Here is a 17,785-nt window from a genome sequence, read left to right as displayed (position 1 = left end):
CAGGTCACATTTATGTTTTTTATTGAACAACGAAGCTTTCTCAACTTCAGATGTGTAATGAGTTGAGAAGCTTTGGAGCCTTTCTTAAATGATCTGTCTGAGTGTTGTAATTAATAGTCACCTCTTTCCTGGTTCATTTGCATTTTATGAATTCCCACCAGCTGCATGCGTCACCTTCAGACTTCAGTCTTTTTTGCCTCCTCCTCTTTCCACTCCCCTCACTCCCGTCATTATTCCTTCTTCCCCCTCTTACAGCGTATGTATGACAAACGCACGCACATACTGTATGCACACGCATGCAGCTGTGGCTGTTTGCTGGCTGTGCCCCTCGATGACAGCGATCCCACGCTGCAGCCTTGAGCTCCTCGGAAACAATGCAAATTGTTAACAGAGTGTGAAAACAATGTGCCGGGCGTCACTCGTCCTGCTGTAATGACTGTTTGCATCCCTCATGCATCGGTGGTATATTTCAGTCGGAATATACAAGACGACATGAGCAGGAGAAGTGGCTGTGCGTGAGGAATGTTACCATGGACTCGTCAAGTGGCGACACGACAAAGGCACTTTTCTACATGGAAGTCGTTTCCTTTCCCCCTCAGTTAAACATGCTGTAGTGAGGGTTAAGGTTTGGTAATGGACTGAATCACAGGCAAATGAGCCACCACCCAGAGCATGGGGTGGTGTGTTTTAAAAGCCTTTTGGGGAAACGCTACTTGGGGGCTGGACAGATGTGTCCGTTGAAACAGATTCCATCATTCACTGATATGATATTCTCTAAACACAGACACAGTGTGACTTTAGTGATTTATATCCGCAAATAAAACATGAAGTCAATGAATTGCTTGTCGTTGCGTGTTTGCCAGTTTAATCGGTTAGATACACTAACACTAGTCATACAGTCCAGAGACCGGTGAGGTTTGTGTTGTGTTGAACGGCTCATGTGGATTCAGCACCACGGACAGCGACATCACTGCAGTATTTCCAGCTCCGTTTCATTGAAATATTAAAATCCCAAAAGACACGACTTTGTTCAGACCACGTGCTGTGTTGTCGACCCCCGTGATACAAGGGAGTCGTGCAACAGGTGTGCACGTTTGATAGAGAAAAGGCGCCATAGAACTGCCAGATTGACGGACGGAGTTTGGAGTGACACCTGGTGCAAAGAGGGGAGCGCTCGTGAAACAAAGGGAGACACGAGGACGTGGTGGTCTCTGTCGTGGCGCCATCTCCGTCGCCCACCTCCCCCCAAAATCGTGCTGGTTACGGTTTGTCCATGCAGTCCAGATACTGACTGTATATGGGAACCACGTGTCTACGTGTCGGGCTGCGTCAAGCTGCACGAGCAAACCGGTCGTAACGGGTTCCTTCAAACCAAAAGTCGAGTGTAAACCAGCCTATGTGCTCATTTCTCCAAAGAGAAAGAGCTCCAAAAGAGTTGTAAGCAAAGTGTACATTGTTGTTAAGGTATTATGTCACTGCAGATTTATGACCCTGTGATGGACAGATTGTATTTACGTTTTAATTTACTTCTTTAATATGTACATGCTATATAACCCTTTTTCGGCTATCAAGTACAGTGAAACAAAGGCTCTTTTAATAAATAAAGTAATATTGTCAGTAAATAGGCTATAAGAAAATCAAAAGAACATATTGCAGTTTCCTCACATTCATGAAAGGGTGCTCTTTTAACATTGTGATGGGTCGGTCTTTTGTTTTGTAGAGGCCAACCGGAAATGTTCCTTTGTTTAATTGCTCCCACTTTGTTGCTGGTTAGGTATAGATAGTCAGTGCACCTCCTTGCGCCTCACCGGCCCGTCGGTCGTCTCGAGCGCTGCCGAAGAAGACGCTGAAGCACGAGAGGAGCGCGAGAGGACCACGAGCCGGACCCGGTGGTTTTCTTCTTCTTCTTCCACTTCTTCTCATCTAGTTTCTGGAGTAGTGGAGACAGCAGAGCCAGAGTCCAGCAGCTTCTTTTTATCAGCAAGGTGAGGAAGAGGAGGAGGAGCGGTTAGGAAGAGGACACAGACAGACAGACAGACAGACAGAGAGCAGTATCTTGGCGCATTGGAGCTTATGGATTATTGAGAAGTGGAGGCCGACACGCAGATCCACTTTAAAAAGAGGCAAAGTGGGACAGTGCGGAGGTTCCCCGCAGTGATTCACCTGCCCGTTTCAGCGCTGCATGCGCTCCTGACCAGAGACCTGAGAACCAGCGCTGCTGCTGGGAACGGATTCTGCATCTCGCGTGTGCGTGCAGTGTGTCTGAGTGAGTGTGTGTGTGTGCGCGTTTGGAAAGGAGCCCCCTGCTGCAGTACTTGTCTGCTGTAGCCTATACTGGTACAGGGATGCCACCGACTTGCTGACGGACTCCCAGTATCCGCCCCCCTCCCCTCCCCTCCCCCCCCCCCCCCGCTCGGACGGACGCACCGACCCCTGCGATCCCCACTAATATGCAATGGTTTTTTGTGCAGAAGCCGACAGCTGCCGCGTACCGCCGACTTCACGCTAGCGCCGCCGCATGCCTGTCCGCCGCTGCCGCTCCTCTCCCCGCGCCGCGCGGCAGACGACGCCATTTGAAGAGGAGCGCTCGGGGGCTTTTCACGCCGCGGCGGCCGGGCGGCAGCAGCAGCAGCGACCTCTCCTCCGCCGCTGAGGACCACCGGCCGCTGGGGCAGCCGGCAGAGGCGGAGACCGCGGAGAAAAGCGCAGCGGCGGTCGCTCTTTTCCTGCCGCACGAGGACGACTTCGACGCGGAATACTTGCGGCTGCTGAGATCTGGGCTTGTTGAGGAACCGGGCGAGAAACCGGGCTACGAGCCGGGCTTCCAGCTCTTATTCCTGTCTATGGTGCAGATTGGGAGGGCGAAGCACCGCCGAACTGAGCCCAACAGCTGGCCGGCTCTGCTGGCATGCAAACAGGGGGGCGGATCAGCCCCCATGCGGTGGGTGAATTTTAGGCTGCCGCATCCGGAGCGCCTCTCGTCCCCCACCTCCTCTTCCTCCTCCTCCTCCTCCTCCTCCTCCTCCTCCCCCGTCTCGGCCAAATCCATGCGGTTTATTTGGAACAACATTTTCAGCAAAGGATCGCATATGCTGCAGTGTCTTTGTGGCAAGAGCCTCAAGAAAAACAAGAACCCAACTGGTGAGTTTGTTGTGTGTGTGTGTGTGTGTGGCTCTCTCTTTCTGCGCGTGTACGTGCGTGTGTGGGGATGATAGAGAAAGATGACTACTTTAATGTGTATCTGTGTGTCTGCAGAAGTGTGTGTGTGTGTGTTCCCTGAGACTGCACTGTTTGGCTGCTTGCTGGTGTTTCTCTGCAATCGCAGTTGTGCAGCAAGTGAGTGTACTTCAGGGAGGGGAGGGGTGCGGGGGTGGGAGGTGTGTGTGTGTGTGTGTGTGTGTGTGTGTGTGTGTGTGTGTGCGTGTGTGTGTGTGTGTGTGTGGGGGGGGGGGGTGATAACTTATTAGCACAGAAACTGACTACAGTGGCAATGCGTGCCAAAACGAGTGCGTGCTTGGCAGAGATGCTGCAGTATGCCCGTAGACCCGTTCAGGCTCCAGTAACCTGCATGATTAAACAGCACATGGCCTTATTTAGGCTTCCTGTGCATTCAGGAAAGAGTGTGTTTTCTTGTGCACATATCAGTCAAACATCTCTTCTCATGAAGGCTGAAGGTGATGCTGTGTGATTCAGCAGAGCCCCCCCTTGGGCGACGGACTTTAAGGGGTCTTTCTTGTTATATTGCAACTTTTCTTATTCAGGTGAGCTGTAAATAATTTCCAATGTCTGGTGCAACACGTCCATCGTCTACAGCTGGATCTGTGTACGTGTGTCGACAACTTCAAAGATCAGGGCTGGGAAACCCCGTCGGCCACAAGTCCGTGTCTGTGTTCATCGACAGGGTGCAGGGATGATCTAATTAAGAATAATATTCAGTTTAATTCAGGTCTTTTGATTCTCACAGTCTTGCTCTCCAGAGGGTGCAGGACACATTTAGATTCGCCGGATGCTCTGACCGATCCTGATAGTTCGCTCTGGTCTCCACCAGAGTTCCCCTCGGCTCTGAATGAGGGCAGCACAGAGATTGACATTGGCATTGCAACAGCAAGTGGACGTTGTTGACATTATTGGCATATTGACATTGCATCCTCAACACAGTGTTTAGAGGGCAACAGCGGGCCACGAGGCCACTCTTTGCAGTCAGATGCCTGTAAGCAAATAAAATGTACTAGAGCCAACACTATAGCTCCATTCACAGAAAGTGGTATATTTGTATGACTGGGCCATTAATTGATTAATCGATCAACAACAATTCTAATAATTTCCTGTTAAACATGTGCTCAGTCAACACTTTCTATTTTACAGTATTCCCTGCCATTGTTTTGTTGCTTTGACGGGTTGACAAGCCATGTCTGGATATGAAAAGCTGAGCCACCTGTCAATCAATTCTTATTAAACCAAAACCAGAGCCAGCATCCAGTGGCATTAAGGGGAAATGGCAAAGAGTCAAATTAATGTAGTTGTTTAAAGTACTATAAGTGGAAATAGTTAAGACGAGGTTGTAAAGAGAGATAGTGTCATTCTGTGGGCTCTTGAGTGGTTCCCAGAGTCCTCAGCTGAATTCCTCCATACATTAACATCACTCTGTGGTGGCATTGTGAGTAACTTAATGGACAGTCAGCACCGAAACGTGATGGGATGAGGTCAAAGACATTAATGCCGCGTCTTCTCTTTGTCCCTGCGAGTTGTTCGACTCGTTACAAAGCACAAGAGCCGACGTGTAAAGAGGGCGAATGCATTATAAATCAAATACACTGCAGCACGGTGTCTTTCCAGCTTTGGCCATTGACGGTCTTGGGGCAATAAAGGCAAACAACATTAGTGACAAGTTGCAACCGCACTTGCAGTAGACGGTAGTTTGAGTGCAGATAACCTCTTCGAAACAGACGTATAAGAGAGGTGACTAGTTGTATGATTCAACATACATTTATGAAAGGCTAGTTAAAAAAAGCTATTTAAAAAAAGGCATTTGTTTGCCTCGCGCGATCGACAAGGAATCTCTGGGGAAACTCGAGAGCAATAAGATTTTAGCACCCAACACAAACCTCTAATCTTGCAGATTAAAGGTGTAAACAAACCAAATCAGTATTGATGTGTTGGCGCAGGTGAAAGGACTAATTTGCTACTCATAACTGAACAACGTTTTCACAGCTTCCTTTCGCCACCTGCCAACATGCGATTGCCTGCAATTTATAAAGTGGCACACGACTGGTTGTGGTTTTTTTTGTGTCCTCTGGGCTCCGTGTTTATGCTTTTATTCATTTTCCTGCTGTGCTCTTCTTTGCTTATTTGATAAACAGGCTTGAAGCTAGAAAAGCTCGTGAGCGCAACGCGTGTGATATTAACCTTCTGTCTCAGTTACCCTGCAGCTTCAAACCCCCTCGTTGGGCGTGGAAGACGTCATTAAATGGACAGAATCCAAGCTCCAAGGATTACTGATGTTTCATGTCCTTTTGAAGTCAAAAATATATCTATAATGTGACTGCAAAATTTCATAGTACATGTCTATATATACAGAATGTAAATTTCAGGCTCTCTACGTTACATGGGACATATTGCTGCATAATGTAGTTTGACAGTTTTGATATTCCATTGAAGGGTAATCGGCTCGAGGTCACATTGAACAATAAGTTAATAACATGAAAAATGATTGATTGTTCAAACAGGAGCTCAGAAACTTGGCTGATGTCGCTTTGTCATGTGAGCCCCAACACACACGCGCACACACACACACACACACACACACACACACACACACACACACCGCCACACAGTGAGAATGCAAAGAAGACCGGCAGTATGAACACTAGTAAGTTCTCGTCAGCGTCCTGCAGCCAGACTCATAGATTTACAGCAGCCAGGACCATTTAGCTGTCACTTCCTCTTGTAATTAAAGAACACATACTGTATGAACTCTCTCCCTTGGAGTTTTAGTGTGTGTGTGTGTGTGTGTGTGTGTGTGTTTATCTGTTATACACACAGCAGTTGTTGGTGAAATATGGACCTGCTGTAGATGGGAAGGAGGCAGCGTTTTGCTGACTCGGGATTTGTTGCCGTTTTTCCTCTGAATTGCACTATTTAGTTAAAGTCCACTGGGAAGACAGAAATACAGCTCTGTTTAGTGTGCATGTGTGTGTGTGTGCATCAGCATGTATGTGGCCCATTCAATAAGAAGAAGCAAGTGGAAACGTTCAGTTGATATTGTTGGGTAACTATTCAAAGTGGACTTTTACTTGACATATGTATTATCGTGAAGAGGTTTACTGTTTCTTTTTCCTCCCTGTCAACAATAACCCTGATTCAAAAGTCACTGTGAACATCTCGCGTACAAATTACTGCTTAACTCGATGGCAAACATCCGATGATGGATTTCCTGTGGCTGCTCGACGATAAGAGTTAAGTTCAGTTGACGGTAACATCGCAGCTGGAGGCGAGCCGATCCGTTTACAGCTGAAACTGCGTGAATGGAGTTCCAGTGTGAGGTCTCCTCCAGATGAACCTGCATCCGTTTCATTCATTGTTCAAAGGAAAAAGGCTCAGTGTTGCTCAATGCCTTGTGCCCCATGTGAAGTGACCCAGATAGAGACTTTCTCCATTTATAGCCCACATAGTCGTGCAGGCCCACACACACACACACACACACACACACACACACACACACGCCCGCTCACCTTCTTAAGGCGTCAAGCTTAATATTTGATTAAAACACTGGAGTATAGCAGTGGGGATCTGTCTGTGGGAGTCAAAAAAGGCCCACACATGCACACACATGCACACACATGCACGCGCTTAATTTTGTATTTCAATTTAAATCTTTGGATATCTTTGGATCCAACATACCCAGTCCAAGCTCGCATCAAAGCAAACCTGTCTGTCTCTCTCCATCTCTTGCGTGCCGCGACATCGTCCAAAAGTGATGAGATGACAAAATAGTGACAGTCATAGTGACGTGTGTCCTCTAAGGTCACGTGGAGGGTTTTGGTGCAGTACTCTAATATAATCCCTGTATGTGTGTGTGTGTGTGAACACTCGTTAGCTCATGTCCTCATTGTCCGAAACACGCTGAGTCTGCAGAAAAACATTATGACTTTGCTGCTCTGATCATGCCTTCGTCTGAACTCTGGCGTGCGTCATACCTCACACACTCGCAAGCTGTCGACTAATCACATCTCGACACAAACACACACAGCGCGGTCACGCGGGTCATTTATATAATCTAACCAGAACAAACCAAACTCAGCCCGACTTTTGCAGGTTAAAAAAAAAAAAATAAAAAGTCTTATTTCTTATGTTCATCGTGGTAAATGTAGCTCTTTTTCACGTACATGTAGATCAAATGCGCCGTTAAAGATAAAGTTAGAGGCCAGCTGGTGAACAGAGGGGGGACATTTAGCAGCATAAGAGCCAGATAGTTGGTGGAGACTGTTTATAATAACTCTACGCTCCATATACGCAGTCACACAGTGAAGTTGGGCCTTTTGGGGGCCCCGAGGAGTAATGGGCTCAGGTCCGTTCCATGCTTGTCCCAGTTGGTAACTCGGTATTGGCTGGATTTATATTAAAATGTTGTGTAAATATCTTAAGAAAACTTAATCTTGTTGCTGAAATCAACTTTTTACACCAATTCACTGTTTCTGTGAGGGACTATTTCTTTGGTAGAAAGTAGTTCCAATGAAATCGGTCAGTGGACGAGGGCAACGCCGGGACATCTGAGACTGTTCCAATGTATATTTCAATGTGTGTGTGTGTGTGTGTGTGTGTGTGACCCTTTAAGAGCACATACAGTATCTACTCACTGACTCATCCCTTTTCAACACAAGCTGTTTTTAACTGACCCTGAAGCTGCCATCCTTCAAATTGTTGCATTTCTGCTTTGAAAGGACACGTTTTACTCAAAAATGACAATCGCACGGCTGATTAAAGTGTGACTGTTCAGCAGTCGAAACACTATAATTTTACAATTGAAGCAATGAGTAAAAGTGGAGTGTGTGTGTGTGTGTGTGTGTGTTTGGACGGCCCTCGCTCCAGGTTTCTGTCAAGAGAGAGTGAGTGCTGAGTGTTATTTTTCCAAGTGCACTTATAAAAAGCAGCAGGGCATCCACTAAGAAGTGTTTTTCGCAGACTGAATGATAAGAAGCAGAGAAACATGCGACAACAACTCGGTCTGCGTCTCTGACGCGCCGCATTAAAGGGTTAATCGTCCGTGGCAGTTTATGACAAAGTACTACTGCAACTATTACAAATACATACATCCCATAGAGTTATATTTGTCCACTTTTTATCTTGTCTTTTTCAGTTCTTTTTCTTTATCACCACGAGTTTTCGTAAAAATCACAACTAACAAACTAAAATGAAATAACAATACTAATAATGATAAAAGTATAGTAATAATATGTACATACATTCAAAACTTTCTCTGAGCTCTCAACCTCCTACTCTCAACTTACTACTCAAAAGAAAAGGCTTTAATTTAAACACTGACGTGAGCGCCTCAAAGTGGCTCGGGATGACGAGTTCCACCTCGTCTCCTTATCTCTGTCCTCCACTTCTTTCCTTGGTTCTACCGCTTCCTCACACACACTTGAGCTGACCTTTCGTCTCCCCTCGTCTGCTTTAACCTTTCGCTCGATGACAGCCCCGCGTGACATAATCGCCATATCTGTCCCGCTCACTATTTGTGTGTGTTGCCGATGTGTGTGTCCTTCATCTGAGGCCACGTTGGGGGACTCCGGGCGATTTAGGAAGTGAGTTTCCAGTGGAGTCCAACTGGCTGGTGTAAACAGGTGTGTGTGTGTTAGTCATGGATTATGAGTTTATACTGAAGGTAGCAGAGAAGAGAATAAAGGCTGCTTTGGGCAGAGCTGATGCAGGTAAGATACTCTTCACAGAGAATCTATCAAATAAAACAAGACTATAATGTCTTCCAAATAACAGTGTTATGTATCAACTGTGGTTATTTGGGCTTCATCGGGATTTAACCTCGCCTGTTTTTAAACTGATTAAAGTTTATGGTACAATCGGAGATTTTAGGGTCCGTTCTACGTTTCCTGACCCCAACGCAGCTCTCACACTGCTCATGAATTTGGACGGATAATAAAAATATACACACACGACAGTTGGCGATAAGTCAGGCGACACTCTCTAGCCTCGGTCTGGTGGACTCTGTGGGACATTTATTTCTTCCATCCTGTCTCCTAGTTTTGTTCCCGATTGCTCGTTCCATTGTACAATAGTTTTAATCCACTAAATCCTCAACTTTTAACTATAATGCTGAGAATTGTGATCAAAAGTATTGCGAGTCAAAACGCAAAAAAACAAAAGCTGTGGCGGTGAATTAAACATGAAGTGGCAAACACCCCCATGACCATGTGGAGGTGATCATTCACTAGGAACACACTCATTCTTTCTGTCAATAAGTTTGGCTTTTTTTTAAATGTCAGTCAAAAGTAAATTAGTTGAAGTATATTATGTTTTGATGGTTAACGCCAGTAATTAATACTCTCTGATAAACTCGCTCTTGTGAAATGAGAAGATTGGGAGCAATTTCATGCATTTCTTTGTCTAATATTAAATGAATTGTCACGCCAACGCTCTTTCATCTCACATCCATTAGCCTGTTCTCTCTGAGGCCCCCAGGTAAAGGACGCAGCCGTAAACATGGCGATAGGATCGGCGTTTTCAAAGGGGGGGAAGGGGGCTGTATTTATGTCTGTATTCACCTCAAACTTGTACCGGACTCTTAGATCTGCTTTGTGGCCCGATTTGGATTATATGCCTCATGGTCTGAATCCTCAAATGTACTGTGCTGCTGAAGTGTTGACATCGTCACTGAGAGGGATTACTACACACACACACACACACACACACACACACACACACACACATGCACATTCTGTATACAATATGTGGGGAAACAGATTAGTCAGAGGTCTCAGAAATGTGCTTTCACCAACGAGAGCAGCTATTTTAAACAACTCTGCCTGTTGTCATGTCATCTATTATTCATCTGCTGTACCGCATCAGATTGTAGTTTTTATTGTTGACTCGTTAGCCTTTTTTGAGTTTCTTTGTTTCACGACTCGCCACAACAACACAAAGATCCTTTTTCTAAAAATCTACCACCTCCAAAGGTTGTCCTCCTCCTCTATCCAACGCCAACTGTGAACTTTTCTCAACAGCGAGGCGTGAGGAACAACACCTTGTTTCTTCAGGACCAAATAGATGAAATTAGGCCTTTTAGCTGCAGAGAAAGATAAGCTTAAGTCCTCCCTCAGCGTGGGTGACACGCAACACATTCTGCTTTATTGAGTCTTGAACGCTGAACAAAGTTTTATCTCTGGTCCCATTATCTACCTACGATCGATGCTCCAGTCTCACTGTACTTAAGGGATTGTGTGTGATTCACATGGGAGGCTGATTTCTTTCACGATCAAACTGTTCTTTGCATTCGGAGAGAGATTCACGTGTGATGTATGACACACACACTCAGAGTAGTGCCTGAGCACAGGTGAAGGCTGCGGTCTCGTCGTAGTCGCGATGTGTTTGGACAATGGAGAGGAAGGTCAAGTGGTATCACGGCATGATCTATTTACAGAGAGAGTGACATAACGTGAGCTTCTGATGCACAACTTTCTATTTCTTGCGTTTTTTTTGAATTTGTTAACTTTCCTCAAGTTATCGTTTAGATTGTGTACGTTGACGTTTTTGTCCAGATTCTCCAACCAGGACTGTTGGTTGAATACTAACAACTAAAACAACGTCAACGACTTCAACGACCTAAGAAGTAATGGGACTATGCATGAGTTGCATTTTTTATTTTTTTACCAATAAATTACCTGCGTTTCATGACCTGGGTAAGAAAGGCTAAGAGTAAGCACAGATTGATAATGAAATATTCCATAACTCTAACCAAACCAAATCTAACTGACAATGCTATTGTTAACAAATAAAGAACAGCTTATATGACAATTTCACGTCACATAAACACATTTTCAATCACCTCCACCAAGCTTTGACCTCCTTGAACCAAACTCTTCTTGTAGGATTTCTCCCTTCAGCCTCTGAGGTTCACCCCCCCTCTTCTCCCCTCCCCCCCCCCTCCCTCTTCCTCGGTAGTTCTCACTTTTTGGGGAAAGATCTGGAGCGATTATGTAACTGCTCTGATGCAGAAGTCCTCCATTTCCAACTGTTATCATTTCTTGCGTGGAGAATTGTCACTGATGAGTTGAGCCTGCTCTGGCGGCTGCCTCTGTGACCTCTGACCTCTGACCTCTCTGTGAAAATCCAATAACATGCATGCTTCTAAAATAAAATAGTCTGCTTACCGTACACGTCCAGTGTCAACAGTCCTTTCACAGTTGGTCACTCTGGAAAAAAAGGCATGACCAACACAAATTGACTTTCACTGTTAATACTTCACACTTCAAAGCACCAACGACAGCAGAAAAATATTAAAACGGCACTTCCTGTTGCTATTCCTGTGAATAATTTACACAAGAGATCAATAGTAATGTGTGGGGTGTTTAGAGGGCCACGGTCCATGAAGCTGTTACTGACATCGTGCTGTTGTGGAGAGTCTGAAGTCCTTAACCTAAATAATGTTTATGAACTAAATGAACAAGAGATAAAATACAGAATAATGTTGTATTATCTACTTGGATCAACCTCTAGTTTTACTAAACAACACCTAACACATGTTGTGGCTCAGAATAAATCCTGCAGTGTCAAACCTGAGGTTACTGTAACAGGGTAAAACAAATTTGTTGCAACTATATGGCAAATATAGCATGGAAAAATAGAATGATGCTAAACTTCAGTCCTTAAATGAAACAAAGCGTTTCGTCTGGTTTCACTTTGATCTTTATGAGCAGTTGTTCTGTCCCTCCAGTCCATCGTCTGTTGTCTTGTTGCTCATTAAACTAGCTTGCTCATATATAACCTCATAAACTCTTACAGAAATAACATGTTCTCCTTCTTTCACATTAATAGTTGAATTCCTAAGCAAGACATACAGCCGAGGGGACTGTTGAAGCCTTGTCTGGTATGACCTCTAATGGTAGCTGATGACCTCTAATGACAGCCAACATTGGACAGATGCTGCTGTGTAAATGTGTCACATTGCTGACTTTATGACTTAAACTTAACAAAGAAACCTCACTACTTCCTTTTAGATACATTAGATAATCGGCAGTACAACATCATGTAATGATGCACGTAACTTTGAGTCTCATTGCAAGGTTACAGGGGCTCATTTTCTCATGTTTTATTTGTGATAATTAAGTTTACGTTCATCATTCTGACTGGAAAACGGCAAAGAGACTGTTTGTGTGTCACTTTTTCAGTTTCTGCCTGGACATGCAGTCGATGTAAAGTTGTTCACTGGTCTTTGTGCTGCGAGCAGGAGAGACGTCGGGATGAGAGAGAAAAGGTAGAAGAGGAGAGGGGGATTCAAGACACTAGAGGCAGCAGACAGATGTAAGAAAAGAGAGAGCTGGATGAATAATTCAGTACCTCCATTCCCTCTCTCCTCCTCCCCGCTGAGCAGGAGATGTTACAAAGATAGACAAGGAGAGGAGAAAAGGAAAAGAGAATATAAAAGAGAGGAGAAAGGTAAGGGGATGAGACGAGAGGAGAGGAAACGCGTAGAGGAGAGCGAAACAAGGAAAGGAGATGAAAGGCGAAGGAGATGAAAGGAGGGCGAAAATGAAGAGAGGAGGGAATGGAAAGAAGATGAACCTAAGAGATGAGAGAAGACAAGCAAAGGAGATGTAAGGGGAGGAGACGAGGAAAGGAGAGGAAGGGAGGTGAAACAGAGGAGAGTAGAGAAGGAAAGGGGATGATAGAGGGGAGGAGACAAGAAAAGGATATGAGATGAGTGGAAACAAGTAGAGGAGAGAAGAGAGGAGAAGGAGACAGAAGAGGAGAGGATGGACGAGACAAGGAAATGGTATGGGAGGAGATGAGAGAAAACAAGTGGAGAAGATGAGAGAAGAGGAAATGAGGAAAGAAGTTAAGATGAGGGGGAAGAAGAGGAGGAAAGGGGAGAGAGGAAGCAGACGGGATGAACATTGCTTGATTGAGTGTGTGTGTGTGTGTGTGCGTGTGCGTGTGTGTGCGTGTGTGTGCGAGCAGGAGACACAAACCCAAAGACAAAGCAGAAAGTCAGAGACGCAGTATGATAACTGCAACCGATGCCAGATGTGTGTGTCTGTGTGTGTTGTCCTCTCTGCATTCAGCAGGTGCTCTCTCTCTCTTTCTCTCTCTCTCTCTCGTTTGGAGATCCACCTGCGTCACTAATCACTCGTTACCTTGGTAACAGTGGACTTCCCCGTGTCTGCGCCTCTCTCTCTCTCTCTCTCTCTGTGTGTGTGTGTGTGGGCGGGTGTCGGAGCATGCATTATGACTCATCCTGCTCAGTTGAGAGTGGCTATCCTCACACTCCTGTCTGGGGAACACCCACCCACATCTGTTAGCTCCCTGTCTCTCTCTCTCTCTCTCCCTCTCTCTCTCCATCCTCCCCTCTTCTTCACCTCTTTTTCTCTGCTGCGGCCCGCGCACGCAGGTATGTCGGGCTCAGAGTGCCGTTCACACTGTTGCGCACTCTGTTTGATCAGAGCAGCAGAGGAGCAGCCACGATCAAAACAGAGAGCGCCACCTACAGAGAAGCTGCTTGAGTCTCCCTTATTGACACAATGCTCAGTATGAATGAAGCTGAATTATTCTTGTGGGCCATAAACACAGTACGACCAAACTCACCATGTGAATCTTATACATTTAAATGAATAGTTCATCATTTTGGGAAATAGTTACCTATTAGATTAATTATCTTGTCAAGAAAGGAAACAGCCCCTCCTTGTTAATTTTGTATTTTTATTTTGTTTGTAGTTATGTATACGCATGTGTCCACGTCTTGATTCCTACTATATTTAAATGCACTTTAAGTTACTGTTATCGTGGTTGTTTGTTCATTGTATTTGCGATCTTTGTAATTTGCGGTCTTGTAAAGTGTTCACGAGTTTACACGGTCAACTCCTTTAAACTATAAGGGTCAGAGCCCAAAGCAGACGCACACAATAACAAATTAGACACACATTAGGCAACAAAGTGACAATGTTATGAGACAATGTTCCCCATCTGGTCCTTCTATTGTATATCTATGAGCTTCTTGGTGGATGCACAGCAAACAGTCATCTTCATCCTCCCACGTGCAACATGTTCAGTTCTCTCAAGGTAGTCGAGCATTTTTGGTGCCGGTACAGCACAACTTACTCTCCTTTTGTTGGTGTTTAAGGACAAAGACGGTCTTTCAGCATCTTAATGCCATTGCCTTTTAAACCAGGATATGTCTGATCCCGATGGGACACGAACACACTGCATTTATGTCTGGATGGCACACAAGACGGGCTCTTGCTATCAGAAACTGCTCGTCAACAAGGGGGGTCGCAAAAGGAACACATTTTTACATAACTGTAACATAACCTGTTGCTTCATTGATCTCTGAACTTGAACATATCCAAGGTATAAGTGACCTAAGCAGCTCAGTGCCAGCCTCTTAATGTACACAACAAACTAGCCACTATAATAATAATCCCTCTTAACCTCAATAGATGAGTGAAAATACTGTTTACTGTGATAGCGATCTGTCCGTCTCTAGTGGTCATGCATGAATGCATCTTGAAGGTGGACAAGTAACAGTGGAAAGCACAGTGAGTGTATGAAAGATGCATTCAAGGAGCGTCTGTGCAGACGCAGAGGTGTGTAAAAGGGAGGGATGTAGGCGAAAGAGGAGGTGGGAGAGTGGAGGGTGCGCTTTTCTTTTAATGCCCGTAGAGGACGCTGCTGCCTCTGTGCACACCCAGAGCAACACCAGACACTCAGACATGCAGGAAAAGCATGTTCTATCATGTTTATGCCCCTTATTGCATAGTTCAGTTTACTGGCATGAATTGTGCGTGAGTGTGTGTGAGTGAGTGTGTGTGTGTGTTCTCTTGCAAACCGTGGACAATGAAGCGGAGAATGGAGGGGTGTGTGTGTGTGTGTGTGTGTGTGTGTGTGTGTGTGTGTGTGAAGATATTTCTTTTGAAATTTAAGAGCTGTGTCACGCCTTCCTCTGATGCTATAAAAAGCAGCAGAGGAGATGAATTTTAATGTAATTGAAGCTTTGATTTATTCATAACTCCTTCACTTGCACTGACCTGGATAAAACATCAGCACACACACACACACACACACACACACACACACACACACACACACACACACACCATCTTTTTTGTTCCCTTTATTCTGCCGGGCTAGCAGGGGTTCCTTCTGTGTCTAAATTGAAATGTGTCAGTAACATCAGAGACAAAAGCATATAGACTATAACCGGACCAAATAAAGCAAAGTGTATCATGATGAAACCAGATAAACTATTGTCTGCAATCAGAACTAACATTTGGCATTCATGAGACCCCCCCCCCCCCTGCAGCTGATCATTATGTACCTAACACAGTGAACCACCGCTGTGTTATTGATGTACCACCATCGTTAATATGGCTCTCGGTGAGCCGCTATTGTTGGGAGGTAGTGTTCTCTGAGACGCTCTGGTGCCACCTAGTGGACACGAGGAACAACACACATGCATATTCCTGTGGCGCGTTGAAGAAAACTGTGTGTCTGCCTGTGTCTGTCTGTGCGTCTGAGTGCGTGTCTGTCTATGATAAGCACACGCGCACGCACACGCACACACTAACGGATACAGAGGCAGACAAAGACAGTGTCTGGAAGAGGCTGTTCGCTGTCCATGGTGCTGAAGAGGCTGTTCGCTGTCCATGGTGCTGAAGAGGCTGTTCGCTGTCCATGGTGCTGAGATAGTCACCCGTCGCACTTAAGTCCTTTTTGGATTCACACAATATGGACGAATGTAGTTGAAAGTGAATAGGACGTCATTATTTAACAGTTTCTAAATAATAATACGTTATAATAACGTTTATATAGTTTATATAAAAGTAACACTAATTATGTTCAGTTAATAGAGACGACACACTTTATTTTCACTTAACGTCCTATTTTTACTCTGATATAATTACTAGTTTAAATGTGTCCTCATTCCAGTCTTTATCTATAATCACCCAGATTAACACATATACACTAACACTGTCGCTTCAATCTCTATATGGGATTATCCCAATGGGAAAATGATTTATATCAGCACATTGATGTCAATCAACCGAGCAGACAATGAGATATCTGATATGCAAAGTATTCATACACTGACAATGATGGAAATGGCTTTCAGCCTCTTGGGGCACTGGAATGTGATGAGTAAATTAAATGTGATGGCCTTGGAAAAAAAATTCCAAAACTCGACTGGATGGATAGGATTGGAAAAAAGCTTTTTGGGGGAATTTTCTTTGATATGAGTTTTCCCAGAAGAAAGGACCCTTTTATTTCAGCGTTCTCCAGCTGGGTCCCGGCCCAGCTCTTTATTCTGGAGAGATGTCTGACCTACATGCTGCTCTCCAGGGCTTGTGAAATAAATGCAAAACTTAAATCAGAATATAACTTAAAAGAACAATAACACTGTGTCATACTGTGTCTGGTTGTGCAACTGTGATACAGTCATGTCCTGATGCACCGAGTTCATAAAACATGTGCTGCACCTGATCAGCAGTCGTTGTGAGCTATGCACGTGCACAGTAGACAAACCAGACATGTGAGGCCGGTCTTCCTCCAGTGTATCAGCCTGTCAATCTGACATATGATATCATTTTGCACAATGGAAAGAATAATGTAGAAGGCAGGGCTGTTGCCCACCTGCTACCCGGTTCCAGCCCCCCCCCCCCCCCCCCACACACACACACACCGTTTAAACCGTTGTTTTCGTGAGCGCGTGTGCGACTCCCCGCTCGGCGCGTGGCTCCGGCGCCAGTGTGGTTTCAGAGAGCGCTCGCGCCGGTCCAAAGTCAATTTACCCAGACTGACAATCAGAGGGACATCCGGTCATTACTTTCAAAATAACAATGCAGTTAAATTACTGCGAGCTATAAAACGTATTTCCACTGCTCCCAGTTACACATTTAAAGAGGTCCCACAATAACACGCTGAAGGGAATTAAAGGTACATTTTACATAAAAGCATGGCACATGTAAAAGAGGACTCTTTTAAGAAATAATTACCCTCAAGGTCTTTAGATAGCACACGATGAAGGGGGGGGCTTTTAGGGGGGCGTTTAGCCATGTTAATAATATTGTAAAGCAAATAATATTAATCATTAATAGATACATGGCAGAAATAAATGTAATAAAATGTAGGCATATACAAGCAGCTTTGGAAAAAAAAGAAAAGTAGATTAGATGAAAGTTGACCACTTGATGGCAGCAACAAGTAGCCAAATGGCAGCAGATAACAGGACGTGGAGGCTGTGGATGGGGAAGCCGGTTGAATTGTCTTCACTAAAAGGTTCAATTGTGTGTCTGTGAAGTGAGTCGCTAATACAAGCCTACACAATCGATTCGGCAAACACGAATCCTGTCGAGTGTGCACTTTGAAAGCCACGCCGCCCTCTTTCCGGTGCTGCTCTCGGTAACTGTCGCCAGTTTCACGCAGCTGGAGCAGCTCGCGGCTGCACGCGCGCCTCGCGCTTCTGTCGGCGGAATACAAACGGACGCTTTTCGGGAGGAGAGGCTACGGAATTGGTTTCCGAGGCTCCGTCCTCCTTTTCTTCTGGTTTTTTTTTTTTTTT

Source organism: Cyclopterus lumpus, chromosome 2, assembly GCF_009769545.1.
Source record: "Cyclopterus lumpus isolate fCycLum1 chromosome 2, fCycLum1.pri, whole genome shotgun sequence".
Lineage (NCBI taxonomy): Eukaryota > Metazoa > Chordata > Actinopteri > Perciformes > Cyclopteridae > Cyclopterus > Cyclopterus lumpus.
The sequence above is the reverse complement of the archived record's forward strand: the minus strand, read 5'-3'. Positions refer to the sequence as shown.